The 18,033-nt window shown below is 34.2% G+C and overlaps 2 long non-coding RNA genes across 3 annotated transcripts in view; one reads left to right on the top strand and one right to left on the bottom strand.

The window, feature by feature from the left end:
• LOC148763525 (uncharacterized) overlaps positions 1-18,033 on the top strand; it is a 68,342-nt gene that overhangs the window by 26,559 nt on the left and 23,750 nt on the right. The window contains exon 4 of one of the 2 annotated variants that reach the window (XR_016025127.1): positions 1,629-1,700. The exons of the other annotated variant lie outside the window; for it this stretch is intronic. This is a non-coding gene — a long non-coding RNA (uncharacterized LOC148763525). Of the gene's footprint in view, positions 1-1,628; positions 1,701-18,033 lie in introns of those variants that run through there. 2 annotated transcript variants of the gene reach the window in all.
• LOC148763526 (uncharacterized) lies at positions 7,861-9,632 on the bottom strand. Its single transcript, XR_016025566.1, has 3 exons — positions 9,511-9,632; positions 8,778-8,861; positions 7,861-7,909 (listed from the first exon to the last, which is right to left on the bottom strand). It is a non-coding gene; the product is annotated as an uncharacterized LOC148763526 (long non-coding RNA).

Raw genomic sequence — 18,033 nt, 5'->3', positions numbered from 1 at the left:
CCGGAAGGCTCTCTTCCTGGACACATTGCAAAATTTACCCAATTCACCACATTGATGCTAAATCACTATATAATTGACTTAAATCCTATACTAATGCATGATATGAAATGCAATAGCCTAAAACGGCTTAAACGCGGTATTAACCTATTTTTGGCACTTTACCAGATAAATTGCTAAAGCGCTACATTTTAGCTCTAAATTGTCCCATTCTGTAAAACCCGACCCTATAAACACATGTCATGACATACATGCACTGAGTAGCATGTTATTACGCTAGAAAAGTCCTAAGAATAGACGAAACCCGGTATTGTACCTAACAGTACACTTGAGTTGATTTAACCTCGAACTAGTTCAAATAGGAATCGCAGGATGAAATTTAATATTTTACAGTCCAGGAATGACTAAAAATGATTGTTCGGAGTTCGAGGGTTCATTTGGGGTAAAATTAGAAATTTTGATGTTCAGGGGCAAAACCATAATTTTGCCACCCGCGGACAAAATTTGAGATTTTGAGAGAATTTAGATCAAATTTGACAAATTGGGGAATGGTATGAGTATAAGGGATGAAAAATATGTCTATGGGCAATTTTTCAGTTTTTTGGGCAAAAATGTAATTTTTCATTTTTACGGGGGCAAAAGTGTAAATTTCAAAAATTACTCCACCAAGACTTTGGATAAGTTTGAGAATTTTATCTAAGCTATGGATATGTGGGACAAGTGTATGGTGAAAATTTGAAAACAAATGGATGAAATTTTAAAAACGGGCCAATGGAAAAGTGACACATGGCATTTTTAAAAATGGTTTAATATTATTTTAATGAAAAGTCAGCCCATTTAAACCCCATATTAGGTGCTGGCCGGCCATAAGGAAAGAACAAGAGAGAAAATAGAGAGGAAAGGAAGAAAAGAGAAAAACAAAGGAAAACTAGAAAATTCAAAGGAAAAATCACGTTTTTCGCCTGTTTACGCGTCTAACGGTAAGATTTTTCGATTTTAGCTTGATTTCTACCTTTCCTATGCCTTTATTTCCATTAAGAATGCTTGAGGAGAGAGATCAAAAAGTGAAACCAAGGGCTGGCCAAAATTCTAGGGGAGAGAATTTGAAATTTTTAGGTTTTGATTTTTAGTTAAATTGGTAGTTTTAGTTAGTTAAATGTGTATAGAAATTAAATTGGACAAGAAAGCATGAAATTTTCACAATACCCACCCTTGGCTGAATATGCATTGATGTACAATGATGATGAACTGATTTTCATTATAAGAGAAATGAAGAGAAAATGATGAAAAATGGTTAATGTGATAGAAAAACAAAGTGAAAAATTTACCGAGTTAATGTCCCATTTTGACCGAATTTTCCAAGAAGGAAAGCGAGCTGAGTTTGGTGATTTTAGAAGGTTATTGGCTGATATTTAATGGTTAGAAATGTTTGAGAGAAAATGGGACAATTTAGAGCTAAAATGGAACGCGTTAGCAATTTATCGGGTAAAGTGCCAAAAATAGGTTAATACCGCGTTTAAGCCGTTTTAGGCTATTGCATTTCATACCATTCATTAGTATAGGATTTAAGTAAATTATTTAGTGATTTAGCATCAATGTGGTGAATTGTGTAAATTTTGTAATGTGTTTAGGAGGAGAACCTTCCGGTAAAGGCAAGGAAGTAATACTTGACGAACAGTGATCAAGGCACCTAAAAATCAGTTAATTTGTACAAACGGTGAGTAAACTTATTATTATTGTAAATTATCTAGAGTTTATTTTTAAATACTCTTTATGTATTTTATGAAATGAAAACGAGATTAAAACGGGATTTTTGATGTTTTAGAAATAAATGTGACAAATAAAAATATATTGTGTTGATTATGAAATTAAGTAATTGGAGGCTGATAATTATTTTGAAATATATATTTTCCTATGAATGGCTTATGAAATATGAGTATTGGTGGCTATATTTGATAAATTGCATTGGGAATTTATGTAAGCTGTTTTTATTATGCAGGCTGGGTAAATAAATAAAAGCCACGTTATACTGTCGAAATTTTATTAAAATTGGTGGGTTTAGTCACTGCAGTGATGGGTTTTCGTGGACTGCCTATTAGAGGGGCACGGTAAACCCGGTTACATAGTTACTCCGATTGTAGAGGCGAGGAGGGTAACTCTCGAGGTAGTATTAGAGCTCACTTGACGTCGAACCCTCACGTGAATGTGTAACTCGGCCAACGCCAAGGAACGGCTTGTTTTAAAAATAAAAATGTGTTTCACATGTAAATATCATAACAACCTTGGCGGACTCGATTAGATGCCTCGGCCAAGGTATCCCCGAGGATTAGTTTTGGCTTGAGCCTTGTTTTTTAATAAAAGACATAAGCCTTAGCAACTGTTTTGGTAAATTATAAATATTTTATGGTTTAAGGAATAAATTGAAAACCTTATGAAATGGTTTATGATTTGTTGTTTAAACTTGCCTCCATGTTACTCGCCTTTAGATATTTATGATAATGTCTGTTTACTCATTGGGATTGCAAAATCTCACCCACCTCCTTTCCAAACATTTCAAGTCTGTGGTAGCTTGTAGATACCTTATTTTATCGAGGATTCTAGTTGACATCTTTTGGGTCTGTGGTAGCTTGTATTTTGGGCCACTTGTCATTGTAATTATTATTGTACATTATAACTTTATAAATTATTTTACCTTATTTCAGGTCTGTGGTAGCTTGTATTTTGGGCCACTTGTCATTGTAATTATTATTGTACATTATAACTTTGTAAATTATTGTATGTATGAATTTATTTTACTTCCAAGTTATAAAAGATTTCTCACATGTATTTCTATAAATATTGTTTTATATAAAAATCTTATATTTTAATCAATATTTTGAATAGTAATATTTGTCTATAAATCTTTTTAAAATATTTTTGTCTTTTGATTTACTTGAGCCGAAAACTACTGAAAATTGTTTAAAATGGAATGTTTAAAAACAATTTCTCACAGAAAAGGCAAGAAACTGATATGTAATCCTTGTGGGGTTCTAATTGGCATTTCGGGTAATGAGTGTCAATCGGGACTTCGCGACAGTTGTCATGGGTCCGAGGGAGGTTTCGGGTCGTGACACATTCTCTCTCCAACATTTCTAACCATTAAATATCAGCCAATAACCTTCTAAAATCACCAAAATCAGTTCACTTTCCTCCTTGGAAAATTCGACCAAAAATGGGACATTAACTTGGTAAATTTTCTACTTTGTTTTTCTATCACATTTAACCATTTTTCATCATTTTCTCTTCATTTCTCTTAGAATAAAAATCAGATCATCATCATTGTACCTCATTGCAGATTCAGACAAGGGTGGGTATTGTGAAAATTTAATGCTTTCTTGCCCAATTTAATTTCTAAACACATTTAACTAACTAAAACTATCAATTTAACTAAAAATCAAAACCTAAAAATTTCAATTTCTCCCCCCTTGAAATTCATCCAGCCCTTGATGTCACTTTTAGATCTCTCTCCTCAAGCATGCTAAATGGAAACAAAGGCATAGGAAAGGTAGAAATCAAGCTAAAATCGAAAAATCTTACCGTTAGACGCGTAAACGGGTGAAAAACGCGAATTCCCCTTTGAGTTTTCTTGTTTCTCTTTGGTTTTTCTCTTTTCTTCCTTTACTCTCTATTTTCTCTCTTGTTCTTTCCTTATGGCCGGCCAGCACTTAGTATGGGGTTTAAATGGGCTGATTTTCCATTAAAATAATATTAAATAATTAAAAAGTGCCATGTGTCACTTTTCCATTGGCCCATTTTTAAAATTTCATCCTTTAAACTTAAATTTTTCACCACTTAACATACCATAGTTGTTCATACCAAAAATAAATAAATCCTATGATTTTGACAAGTTTTGGGTGGTGAAAATTACTGTTTTTACCCTAGAACGATAAAATTACCGTTTTGCCCTTATGTTCCAAAAATTGCCGGAATTGAAAATTTTCACTTCCTATCATTAAATTATACTCCAAATAGTTAATCTTGGTCAAAAATTTTACTCCATGATCAAATTATTATCTTAGGTGACAAAGTGACGATTTTTGCCCTTGATAATCAAAATTTTCAATTTTACCCTTAATGAACCCTCGAACTTCGAACAATCTTTTTTAGTCATTCCTGGACTATAAAATATTAAATTTCATCCTACAATTTCTATTTGAACTAGTTTGAGGTTAAATCCACTCAAGTGTACCGTTAGGTACGATACCGAGTTTCGTCTATTCTTAGGTGCTTTTCTAGCATAATAACATGCTACTCAGTGCATGTATGTCATGACATGTGTTTATAGGGTTGGGTTTTACATCTTAATACTCCACAAGGTAATTTATTTCAATGTAGCCGTTGGAATCTACTTAATTAAAACAAATCTTCTACTTTTAGAGTTACTACCTTAGTCGTTCTCAAGGGCTTGACTCCTTTTTGAGTCTATACCACGATTAGCAAAGTAAATTTTCTATCACAGATACATGATCAGGATACTGACCCCAACATATCTATATTATCTATGTGATATGCCATAATTATGCCTTAGGGCATATTTCACTATCAATATTCACATATCCTTACCATGATAATTTCTCGAACAATTTAAAACTTGTGGGGGAAAACATACTTCACAATTTATATCTCCCTCTATAAGCATCTCCAAAAATCCTCATGTCCTATGTCCCACCTTAGGACAATCTTCCCATATGGTTCAATAGATCACAACTTCATCACACGCCTAATGATTCATTATTTATAGTATCCCACTATTCTCATAGTTGTAACCGATTATATTTCTCATCTTAAAATTTTACGGTATCACCTTTTAATTCCCTCCATACTCAAATTTATAATCCTTGACTTAATCTCGTTAACTGGTGATCAATTCATAGTACTGCAAGGTTTAATCGTTATTAAATCTAATAATTGCTAGAACCATTAATGGCTTCCTATTTCAACCTTCAGTACTTATTTAAAATAATCGATCTTGCCACTAAGATAATTATTCATCCTCAATACTTATATTACTAATCTACCTTTGTCATACTAAAAGATTTTTTTATACTCCTTCTGTCCTTTAAACAACTACTCCATCATCCGTTTATATTACACAAGACAAAAGTCAACTCTTAAGACTTTTATACAGGGGATTATTATCCTTCTCATACTGCATCTGCCTAGGATTATAGTATTACAAGCTTCAACAAGGCACTGAACATCTTTAGGATCATTATCATCTTGATCCTTTTTCGAGTCTGTTTCAAGTTTTTCCTTTTTCTTCTCTTGCCATATACTTACATTGCTCCCACAGTCTGGGGGAGAATGTAAAGCCCGACCTTATAAAATACTATTCATGACATACATGTGATGATAGTATGATTGCATGCTAGGAGAGTCTCGAAAAATTTACAAAAGTCGGTATTGTACTTAGAGGTACAACAAAGTTTATTTAATCCTCGAACTAGATCAAATAGGAATTTTAAGGTGAGATTAAGAGTTTCACAGTTCATGGATAACTTAAAATGGTAATTTGGAGTTTGAGGATCAATTTGGAGTCAAATCGAAATTTTCACTAACTAGGGGGAAAATGGTCATTTGCCACCTGGGGACAAAATGAGAATTTTAGAAAAGAATTTTTTGGCCCCATTTGACTTATTGGAGTATAATTTGACTTATTGGAGTATGATTTGAGGTTTAGAAGTGAAAAATTTTAATTTCGGTATAATTTGGAGTATAGGGGTAAAATGATAATTTTGCCACCTCAAGGGCAAAATTGTAATTTTCCACCGTCAGGATATTTTTTCCAGCACATGATCTTCCTTTATCTTCATCTTTGACCCTTGACTAAACATGTGGTGGAGATAAAATGTTTAAATTTTTAAAATTTTAAAAATAGACCAATTAGAAAATGCCATGTGTCAAGCTTAGGATATTTTATTATTTAACTTAAAAATCAGCACAAATCAGCCCATTATTCCCCAAATATTCGGCCAAGCAAGGAAGAGAGGGAAAGAAAGGAAAAACAAAACCTAGGTGAGGAATTTCAAGAGAAAAACTGTGGAAAATCAAGGAAAACAAGTGAAAAAGGTAGGATTTTTCAACTTAAGCTTGAAATCTATTTTCCTTAAGCATTTCTCTTCATTTTCCATGCTCAAATTGCATGTTTTTATGATGAATTGTTGGCTGATCAAAATGGGTTAGGAGAGAGAAAGTTGTTGGATTTATTTGATTTTAATTTATGTTAGTGTTTTTAGTTAGTTTAGCATATTTAGAAACAAAACAACAAGAAAAGAATTTATTTTCTCCCACAACCATTAATGGCTGAATTTACCATATATTGAGTGAGGATGAGTTTGATTTTTATTTTAGTAGAATTGGTTAAGAAATGATGAATTATGAGCCTAGAAAAATAATGAAAATTTTCGGAGCAAAAATACGAATTTTTACGCACTAGGGGTATTTTCATAATTTACTATTGAGACTGATAATTTGCACCACACTGAGGGACATTAAGTTAATTTGGGTACAATTGAGGTATAGAAATTGAAAAGAATTAAATTAGAGTTTAAACGGACGCGTTAGGAATTTAATCGGGTGATAAGACGAATTAGGCCAATATTGAGTTTAGATAGTTACTAGTGCATTTTTGCTTTCCATATCATGCATTAGTAGTGGAAATTAGTTTAATTTTGATTTAGTACCAACTTGGTGAAATTCTCGATTTTGTACTGTGTCAAGGTGGTGAGTCCTCCGATAAAGGCAACGAAATTGCATCCGAGGACCAGTAGACAGAGTGCTTCGAAAGTCTGCATTCTAGACATTGTGAGTAAACTTACTGTCATTTTAATTATCTAGGGTGATTTTTAGATGCTTTCATGAATTCTATGGAAAAAGGAATTTAAAAAGGTAAAATTTTCATGTTTTATGAATAAATGAGTTTCAATGAAATTAATTTATAAATTGTTTTGAAATTAATAATGATTTTGAAAAATAGAGTACATGGAGACTATTAATTGTGGCAATTTGATTGTTTAAATTGACTAGCTTATGATAAATTGAGCATGATTGGCTAGTTGGCAATTGTATTGAAATGCGAATTGTTTGGTTGCCTTGAAAAACTGTGAATTACAAAATTGCCTATCATGTTATTGAGTTTTATTATATGGTGGATTATATATTAATTAATCACTGCAGTATGAGGTTTTTGTGGATCAACCTTTTAGAGGGGCACGGTAAACCCCATTATATTCTTACCTCGAACGGAGAGGCACGTAGGGTGTCACGACCCGGAACTCCCCATCGAGCCCGTGACAACTGCCGCGAAGCCTCGACAAACATTCTTCACCCCGAATGTCGATCGAAACCTCGCAAGGCTCTCGTATCAGCTTTCGCACTTCCCCGGTGAGCAATAGTTATCAAATAATCAAAATACGAAGGATTACAAATCATTTCCAAATCATAACATAACATGTTTTTTTTTTTGGCTCACAGGGACATTTTCGTCATTTTTGTCGAAAACCTCGAAACTTGCTAAAAATGTAGTAGGTAAGCCGAAAATATATATTTAATGAAAAAAAAATTAAGTATCTAAAACGTTCATTTGAAGTGAAAATTTGACCATTTGAATATGATAAAAATATTCAATAAAATAAACTATTTTCTTGTAAAATAATTTTCATAAAACTATCGGTACATAATTCTTATAGCGTAAAAGATAATTATATTCATATATACTATAAAGCAAATAACCAAAGTATAAAATTTCTTTTACAGTGACACGTGGGCCCATATCTACCAAAATGCATCGGAAGCTGGAAACCTACAGCTTTTACCGATTCGAGTCCAAATGAAGGTCCTTGTTCAAGTCAGCTAACTACGGAATTTCCTGAGCCTGAAATGTGAGGAAATGAGGGTGGTGAGATTATAAAATCCCAGTGAGTAAACAGATACCATCTAAACTATCTAAAGTCGAGTAAATGGAGACAATTAAAATAAATCATCATACTGTAATTTCATTACCATTCAACTCATTTCAACTAAATAAAATCAATCCATAAAAATCGAGTAATCAACTTGGCTTATGAATTTCTTAAAACTTTGGCTCGTGCCAAAACTCATACTCGGTGATACCTTGCGCAGGGCATCTAACCGAGTCCGCCAAGGCTGTTAAAATTTTGTATGCTCTTAAAATATATTTTTGTTTGAGAAAAATACAGCCGTTCCTTGGCGTTGGCTGAGTTCCCCTTCACGTGGTGGTTTGGCGTGAAGTGAACCCTAAGCTATACCCCAGGAGATACCCTACGCGCCTCTCCGTTCGAGGTAATAATATAATAGAGTTTACCGTGCCCCTCTAATAGGCTGGTCCACGGAACCCCCTCTGCAGTAAATAATTAATATTTAATCCACCAATCAATAAAATTCATTCTAGCATGACATGGCAATTTATCGCAACCTAGCCTCTCAAGGCTGAATACACAGTATAAATAATTATAACACCAAAATCAGTTTAGCCATTCATGCTCATTTATTGTCATAAGCCATTCAATTCAAAACCATAAATTTGCAACACAAACTAGCAGTCTCCAATTACTCTATTTTCAAAACAAATATTCGATTTTCTAGAAAATTTATAAAATCATTTTATAAAATCACAATTTCCCTTAAAACATAACAATTTACCATTTAAATCCATTTTTCATAAAATCACACAGTTGTATAAAACTACTCTAGATAATTAAGACAATAATAAGTTTACTCACAATGTCTAGAATGCAGACTTTCGAAGCACTCTGTCTACTGGTCCTCGGATGCAATTTCCTTGCCTTTATTGGAGGACTCACCACCTTGACACAGTACAAAATCGAGAATTTTACTAAGTTGGTACTAAATCAAAATTAAACTAATTTAGACTACCAATGCATGATATGGAATGAAAAAATGCACTGGTAACTATCTAAACCCGGTATTGGCCTAATTCGTCTTATCACCCGATTAAATTCCTAACGGGTTCGTTTAAACTCCAATTTATTTCTTTTCAGTTTCTATACCTCAATTGCACCCAAATTAACTTAATGTCCCTCAGTGTGATGCAAATTATCAGTCTCAATAGTAAATTACGAAAATACCCCTCGTGGGTAAAAATTCGTATTTTTGCTCCGAAAATTCTCATTATTTTTCTAGGCTCATAATTCATTATTCCTTAACCAATTCTCCTAGAATAAAATCAAACTCATCCTCACTCACTACATGGTAAATTCAACCATTAATGGTTGGGGGAGAAAATAAATTCTTTTCTTGTTGTTTTGTTTCTAAATATGCTAAACTAACTAAAAACACTAACATAAATTAAAATCAAATAAATCCAACAACTTTCTCTCTCCTAACCCATTTTTTCAGAATTGAATTCATCATGAAAACATGTAATTTAATCATGAAAAATAAAGAGAAATGCTTGGGAATAAGAAAACTCAAGCTTAATAGAAAAAATCTCACCTTTTTCACTTAATTTCCTTGAAAATTCACACTTTTTCTTTGATTTTCTCTCTCTAGGGTTTTGTTTTCTCCTTTCTCTCTCTTGTTTCTTGCTTGGCCGAATGTTGAAGAAGAAGAATGGGTGGGCTGATTTTTTTTATGCCTTTTTATTGTTTAATGAAATAATATTATTTTATTCATATTTTAAATATTTTATTAATTCATTTCTTTTTTCTAGCCATCCACTTGTCCTATTTTCTTTCACCATGCATTCCCTTTGACTTATCCAAGTCTTAAGTGAAATTTTCAGATTTTTCCAAAGTTTTGGTGGAGCAAATTTTTCAAAATTACACTTTTGCCCCTAAACTTTTCAAAAATTACATTTTTACCCCAAAAATTGAAAATTTTCCATAATGCATAATTTTCACTCCTCATACTCATTTCACACTCCAAATAATTAAATTTGATCAAAATCCTTTCAAAAAATTAAATTTTCGATTCCGAATGGTAAAATTACCATTTTACCCTTTTACTCCAAATTATACCGAAATTAAAATTTTTCACTTCTAAACCTCAAATCTTACTCCAATAAGTCAAATGGGGCCAAAAATCTTTTCTAAAAATTTCCATTGTGTCCCCAGGTGGCAAATGACCATTTTGCCCCTGGATAGCGAAAATTTCAATTTGACTCCAAATTGATCCTCGAACTCCGAATCACCATATTAACCCATTCTGGGACTTTAAAATTCTTAATTTCATTGTAAATACTCTATTTGATCTAGTTCGAGGCTTAAATCAACTTTGTTGTACCTCTAGGTACAATACCGACTTTTGTAAATTTTTCAAGACTCTCTTAGCATGTAAACATGCTATCCACCACATGTATGTCATCACAAATATTTCTGTAGAGTCGGGCTTGTCATCTTCTCCCCCACTTGGATCAACCATATGATCCTCCTTCTTGATTGACTTCGACATCCGGCTAAATATTAATATTTTAATATTATTTTATTAATAAAATATTATTTTATTCTAAAAATTTTATCTTGTCTCCTTGGTACCAAAAATACCTTATTATGCCTCACTTGACTTCCAAATCGCCTTTTATCTCACAAATTCTCCTCCGATAATATTATTATTATTTTATTATTATTTTCTCACTTGCGAAACATTTTATCCTAAACTACTCTTTTCGTCTTTTATCACTTCTAAATATTTTAATTGACCTCAATTTGCATTCGATCAACTTTATTTATCACCATATCAAAGTATGGGGTATTTCATAGGGTATCTTCTGGGGTAAAGTTTAGGGTTCACTTCACGCTAAACCACCACGTGAGGGAGAACTCAGCCAACGCCAAGGAACGGTTATGTTTTCAAAACAAAAACATGATTTATGTGAAATGTGAATTTTAATAGCCTTGGAAGTCTCGGTAGGATGCCACGGCCAAGGTGTCCCCAAGAATGGATTTATGGCATAAGCCTAGATTTTTATGAGATTCATAAGCCTCTTTACGTGTTTTGAACAAAATGTGTTCTAATGCTATAACCCAGTTTATGATGATTTACTTTATTGTCTACATGTACTCAACTTTAGATGTTTATGATGATGTCTGTTTACTCATTGGGATTTTATAATCTCACCACCCTCCTTTCCACCCATTTCAGGTTCAGTATAGACTGTAGATAGCTGATCTCATCGAGAACTACCGTTGGATCTGTATTTTTCCAAACCATAGGTTCACAGTCCTCTTTACTTTTGTTTATTCGGGGGCCCTCTTGTTATTGTAAATTAAATTAAATATTTTGGCTTACTGTATTTAAGTATGTATAAATTTATTTAGCTTTTACGCTATAAAAATTATTCACGTATAACTCTATAAATATTGTTTTATAAGAAAATAGAATATTTTACTTAATATTTCTTTTATTTTCTTATTATATTCAAATAACTATAATTTCATTTTAAATGAAGATTTTAGACTTTTAAACTCATTTTGAATATGAATTATGTGTTTTGTACTTGTATATTACGTTTTAGCCAGTTTCAAAATTTTTGAGAAAAATGACCAAAATACCCCTGTGAGACGAAAAATTAATATTTTATTTGTTTAAAGTTGGAAACAGCTTAAAATCTTTGAGAACACGATATTTGACAATGGTTGCTCACAAGGGAATAGAGAAACTGATAGTAAAGCCTTGTGGGGTTTTGGGTTGACATTTTGGGCAATGAGTGTCTATCGGGACACCGTGGCGGTTGTCACGGGCTCAAAGGGAGTACCGGGTCTCGACAATTTGATTGGTATCAGAGCTTTTGGTTTTAAAGATAAGAGTTTTTGGTTTTAAAGTGGTTTTAAAAATTTACAGTATCAGTGCGGCCCCAGATTAAGTTAGGTTAGGTTGAATAGAATGCATGCATTTTCATATAGAGCCTAAGGTTCCCTAAGCTTGCTCGTTTTCTCTTATAGATTATTATGCCTCATCGACGCGGACACCCACCTCTCACTAGATCGGTTGGGAAGGGAAAAGGTCGTTCCCAACGTCGTTAGCTAGATGCAGTAGGGGAAGAATCGACTACGTCTACCATTCGGGCAGCACCTGCTGCTGATCAGGCCGATAGTCCTCCACATCCTCCACCTCCTCCGCCACCTACTGGTATTCCCGTCATGCCTACTGAGGCAGCATAGGCATTGGCAGCTTTCTTTACCGCAATGGCTGGTGGAGCTCAAACTGGTCAAGTTCCACCTATAGTACCACCAGTTACTCCTTTAGTACCACCATCGGTACAGGATGTATCCATTTCCAAGAAGCTAAAGGAGGCTAGACAACTCAGTTGTGTGTCTTTCGCGGGTGAGTTGGATGCCACTGTGGCAAAAGATTGGATTAATCAGGTTTCAGAGACTCTATCTGATATGAGATTAGACGACGACATGAAGCTGATGGTGGCTACGAGATTATTAGAGAAGAGGGCTCGTACTTGGTGGAATTCAATGAAGTCCCGTTCCACTACTCCTCAAATGTGGTCTGATTTTCTCAAGGAATTCGATGGTCAGTATTTCACTTATTTTCATCAGAAAGAAAAGAAGAGAGAATTTTTGAGTTTGAAACAGGGGAATCTAACTGTAGAGGAGTACGAGACTCGTTTTAACGAGTTGATGTTATATGTGTCGGATCTGGAGAAATCTGAGTAGGATCAGGCCAGTTATTTCAAGGAAGGGCTCCGTAATGAGATTAGAGAACGGATAACAGTTACTGGTAGGGAGCCGCATAAGGAGGTGGTACAGATGGCTTTACGGGCTGAGAAGCTCGCGACTGAGAATAGGAGGATTCAGACTGAGTTTGCAAAAAAGAGGAATCCTAGTATGTCTTCTAGTCAGCCAGTAAAAAGAGGCAAGGACTCAGCGATTTCAGGGAGTACTACTTCTGTTTCTGTGACATCTCCTCGACCTCCATTTCCACCATCACAACAGGGACCTTCGAGGTTTAGCAGATCTGCTATGAATGGTTTTGGGAAGAGTTTCGGAGGTTTTGACCGATGCAAAAATTGTGAGAATTATCATAGTGGGCTATGTAAAGGGGCAACAAGATGTTTCCAATGTGGACAGACGGGTCATATTAGGAGTAATTGCCCACGGTTAGGACGAGCCACGGTAGTTGCATCATCTTCACCAGCTCACACTGATATGCAGAGGAGAGATTCTTCTGGGTTGCCACCGAGACAGGGAGTGGCCATACGGTTCGATGTGGAGAGTAATACCCCAGCACATCCACCTTTGAGACCATAGACTCGTACCTTGACAAGAGTTTTCGCTGTGACGGAAGATGAGGCACGGGTCCGGCCTGGAGCAGTGACAGGTACTATGTCTTTATTTGATAAAGATGCTTATGTTTTGATAGATTCTAGCTCAGATAGGTCTTATGTGAGCACCACATTTGCATCGATTGCTGATAGAAACCTGTCACCATTAGAGGAAGAAATTGTAATTCACACCCCTTTAGGAGAAAAGCTAGTTAGAAACAGTTGTTATAGAGATTGTGGGGTAAGGGTAGGCGAGGAATAATTTAGGTGTCACGACCCGAAACTCCCATCGAGCCCGTGACAACCGCCGCGACGTCCCGATAAGCACTCATTACCCCGAATGTCGATCGAAACCCCGCAAGGCTTAGCATCAACTTTCGCATCTCTTCGGTGAGCGACAGTTATTAAATCTCGCATTTCAAGAAAACATAAGTTGTTTCCAACTCAAAACAATAAAATATTATTTTCTAGCTCACAAGGGCATTTTTCATCATTTTTTTTTTTGAAATTTTGAAATCCGAAAAAATGTAATATGTAAGTGGAAACACATATTTCATGATTTAAATTAAATTTTGAAGTCTAAAACATTCGTTTAAAGTAAAATTATAGCTATTTGAATATAATAAAAATATTAAATAAAATATTCTATTTTCTTAAAACACAATATTTTCAAAGTCTTTCTAAAATAACTTTTGTAGCGTAAGAGTAAAATAAATTTATTCATATAGTAATAAAGATAATTAAAGTATGAAATCTTGTTTACAGTGACACGTGGGCCCTCAACTAACCAAGAAGGTGTAGAGCTACGAACCCTTACTTCCTATGATGCAACTCCGAGATTAATTCTCGTCTTAATCAACTATCAACAAACTGTCCTGAGCCTGAAAAATGGATAGGAAGAGGGGTGAGATTAAATAATCCCAGTGAGTAAACAATTACCATAAAAAACATCTAAAGCCAAGTAGATGGAGACAACATAAAAACGTTATATCTCAATAATGTTCATAACACAAAATTCGTTTCAATCTATACAAAATAATTTCTTTTCATCAAAATTTCCCGGCTTATGAATTTCTTAAACTTGGCCCCTGCCAAAATCATTCTCGCGGGTACCTTCGTCAAGGTATCCCACTGAGACCGCCAAGGCTGTTAAATGACCCATACCCATAAACATGTTTTCACATCTGACACACAGCCATTCCTTGGCGTTGGCTGAGTCTCACTCTCACGTGGTGGCCCGAACGTGAGGTGCACTCAAATCATACCTCAGGAGATACTTCACCCAACATCTCCCCCCCGGAGCTAAATATATAATTGAGTTACCGTGCTCCTCTCATAGGCAGTCCACGGAAACCCCCACCACTGCAGTGACCGTTTAATATAGCACCAGACCCTTAAAATTTCCAGTAGCATAATATGGCGAATAAAATTTAATCCAGTCTACCGAGACCAATCCAAAACTGTTCATATATTTCATGCCAACCCCAAAAATTTAGCCATCATGCTACCATAGTGTCATAAGCCACAATTTCAATAACATATAAAATCATAAATTTCAACATAGTCTCCATATACTCAATTTTTCCAAAACAATATTTGATTTCAAAACCAATATAAATCTCATTTTTATTAAAAAAACATTTTAATTAGAAAACATAAAATTTTATAATTTAAGCTCACCATTCAATAAAAGCATCAAACAAGTATAATAACTCTAGATATTTAAGATGATAAGTTGTCCACTCACAATTCTAGGAGTCGATGTACTCCTAATCCCATTCTTCAAGCACAATTTCTGTACTTTTACCAGTGCAATTTGCTCACCACCTATCCACAATGTACAATACATAATTCACCACATCAATGCTTGACCATTATAAAATCAATTTAGGCTCAGTATATATGCATGATCTGATATACAACTTATCCAATTACCGCTTAAATGCGGTGCTGACCTAATTCAGCCTATTACCCGATTAAATTACTAACGCGTCCAATTTAATCTCAAATTAATTTTTTTCAGTTTCTATACCTCAATTGCACCCAAATTGACTTAATGGGTAAAAATTCGTATTTTTGCTCCGTAAATTCCCATTATTTTTCTAGACTCATAATTCATCATTATTCATCATAATTCCTCAAATAAACATCAAGATCATCAGCCAATGTTCCCCTAGAAAATTTGGCCAATAATGGTAATGGAGGAAAATAAATTCTTTTCTTTTTGTTTTGCTCCTAAATATGCTAAACTAACTTAAAACGCTAACATAACTTAAAATCAAATTAATCTAACAAGTTTCTCTCTCCTAACCCATTTTTTTCAGAATTGAATTCATCCTCAAATCACATGATTCAACCATTGAAAATGATGGGAAATGCATGGAAATGATAAATCTTAAGCTAAGCTTGAAAAATCATACTTTTAAACACTTGATTCCTTGAAAAATCATACTTTTTCTTTGAATTTTCTCACTCTAGGGTTTGTTCTTATTTCTCTCTCTCTCCTGCTGGTTTTGGCTGACCATCCCAATGAAGAATTCTGGAATTTTCAAGCCTTTTAATAGGCTTAATAAAATATTATTATTTTATTTACCTTTTGAATATTTTATTATTTTATTTTTTTCTAGCCATCTTTTTGACTTTCTTTTCCTACCAGTCAATCCTCTTCACTTATCCATGTCTTCCATGAAATTTCTAGACTTTTTCAAAGTTTTGGTGGAGTAAATTTTAAAAAATTACACTTTTGCCCCTGTAAAGTGAAAAATTACATTTTTACCCCAAAAACTGAAAAATTGCCCATAGACATATTTTTCATCCCTTATACTCATACCATTCTCCAATTTGTCAAATGTGATCTAAATTCTCTCAAAATCTTAAATTTTGTCCGCGATTGGAAAAATTACGATTTTGCCCCTACACTCCAAAAATCACCAGAATTAATTTTTTCACTTCTAAACCTCAAATCATACTCCAATAAGTCAAATGGACCAAAAAAATCTTTTCTAAAAATTCTCATTTTATCCTCAAGTGGCAAATGATCATTTTACCCTTGGATAGTGAAAATTTCGGTTTGACTCGAAATTGATCTTCGAACTCCGAATTACCATTTTGAGTCATTCCTGAACTGTGAAACTCTTAATTTCAGCTTAAAATTCTTATTTGAATTAGTTCGAGAATTAATCGACTTAATGATACCATTAGGGGCAATATCGTCTTTTAACGATTCTTCGAACTTCCTAAATATGCAAACATTATATTGAGCATGTAAATGACGTTGTAATTATTTTATAGAACAGGGTTTGACAACACTACCCCCCTTAAAATAAAATTTTGTCCTCAAAATTTCACTTATCAAACTCAAAGAAAAGATGGGGTATTTTCTTCCATTATTTCCACATACTTCCTGTTTATCTCACAAGTATAAAATATCAATCTTTTTAATCATATTAATCCATCTCGTACAACTTAACCATACTATAGAACATATTTCCTTGATATTATCTCCTTGACTATTTCCTAGAATCTCTTATGTTCACATAGTTCAATTTCTGATAAAATTTCTTATCATTGTACTACCTACATCACTCATCATATATTAAGTTTGAATCTTAATTCACTAAAAATCATTCTTCATTTTAGTTGATCACAATATCAACCCCACATATGTGTATACGCCTTATAATCCCATTTAAGCTTCCAAGATCTACCTTGATTTGATCATTGAATACGATGTAGTATCACAATTCCTCAAAGTCATCCCTTTGCCCTCAATCTTCTTTCATGCCTCTATATTGCTTTGTATCTCATCCTCATACTTATGTGACATGTCAGTCATGAGTCTAACTTGACTGTATAGCCATTTGCTCCTTAAGCTTTAATGTTTCTCATTCGAAAAAGTCTTTCGAATTTATCACATCAGAGTATTCATAAGGTGGATACATATCCATATTTTATAGTTCAAGGTCTAACGCAGTGAACACTGTCTCATCATTAAAGTTCTACCCTTATCTATCGATCATAACTCCCTTGCACACTTACCTATACATTCCTGGGTTACCTACAAGCCACTCTTGGGCATTCAACTTTTGCCCTCTTATAGTAAGTCAAACTAATATATTCTCTTATGCTTTTCCATACGCTTCCTTAATAAAGTTCCACTCTTTCATACGAATATAACATCATTCTTCCTTATCCAATTTACAAATTGTACTTGAAATTGCAAGACTTAAAACTAGATTCTCCTCAAGTACTTTTCAATATTAATACTAATATCACTCTCAGCTTATAGCTTCCTTTTTATAATTACATAACTTAGTGCTTGCTTTTACAAGATCCACGACAGAACTTCTCTTGAGTATTTCCTTAGGGATATCTATCTTAAACTTATGTCTCACAACATGTGATCACTTAACCTGTAACTTAGCCATTTATGTGGCATTCTCTTCGAGGCCCACCCATGTGGCCTCCCCATTTGGGGCCCACTCCAAGGTGTTGTTATATTTGTATCGATCCCTTTGGCTTCTTGACCCTACAAGACTGCATATGTCACGACCCGGAACTCCCCATTGAGCCCGTGACAACCGCCGCGAAGCCTCGACAAACATTCTTCACCCCGAATGTCGATCGAAACCTCGCAAGGCTCTCGTATCAGCTTTCGCACTTCCCCGGTGAGCAATAGTTATCAAATAATCAAAATACGAAGGATTACAAATCATTTCCAAATCATAACATAACATTTTTTTTTG

This window comes from Theobroma cacao, chromosome 3, assembly GCF_053813885.1.
Source record: "Theobroma cacao isolate CCN51 chromosome 3, ASM5381388v1, whole genome shotgun sequence".
In the NCBI taxonomy this organism is placed as follows: Eukaryota; Viridiplantae; Streptophyta; class Magnoliopsida; order Malvales; family Malvaceae; genus Theobroma; species Theobroma cacao.
This window is presented reverse-complemented; position numbering and strand designations above follow the sequence as displayed.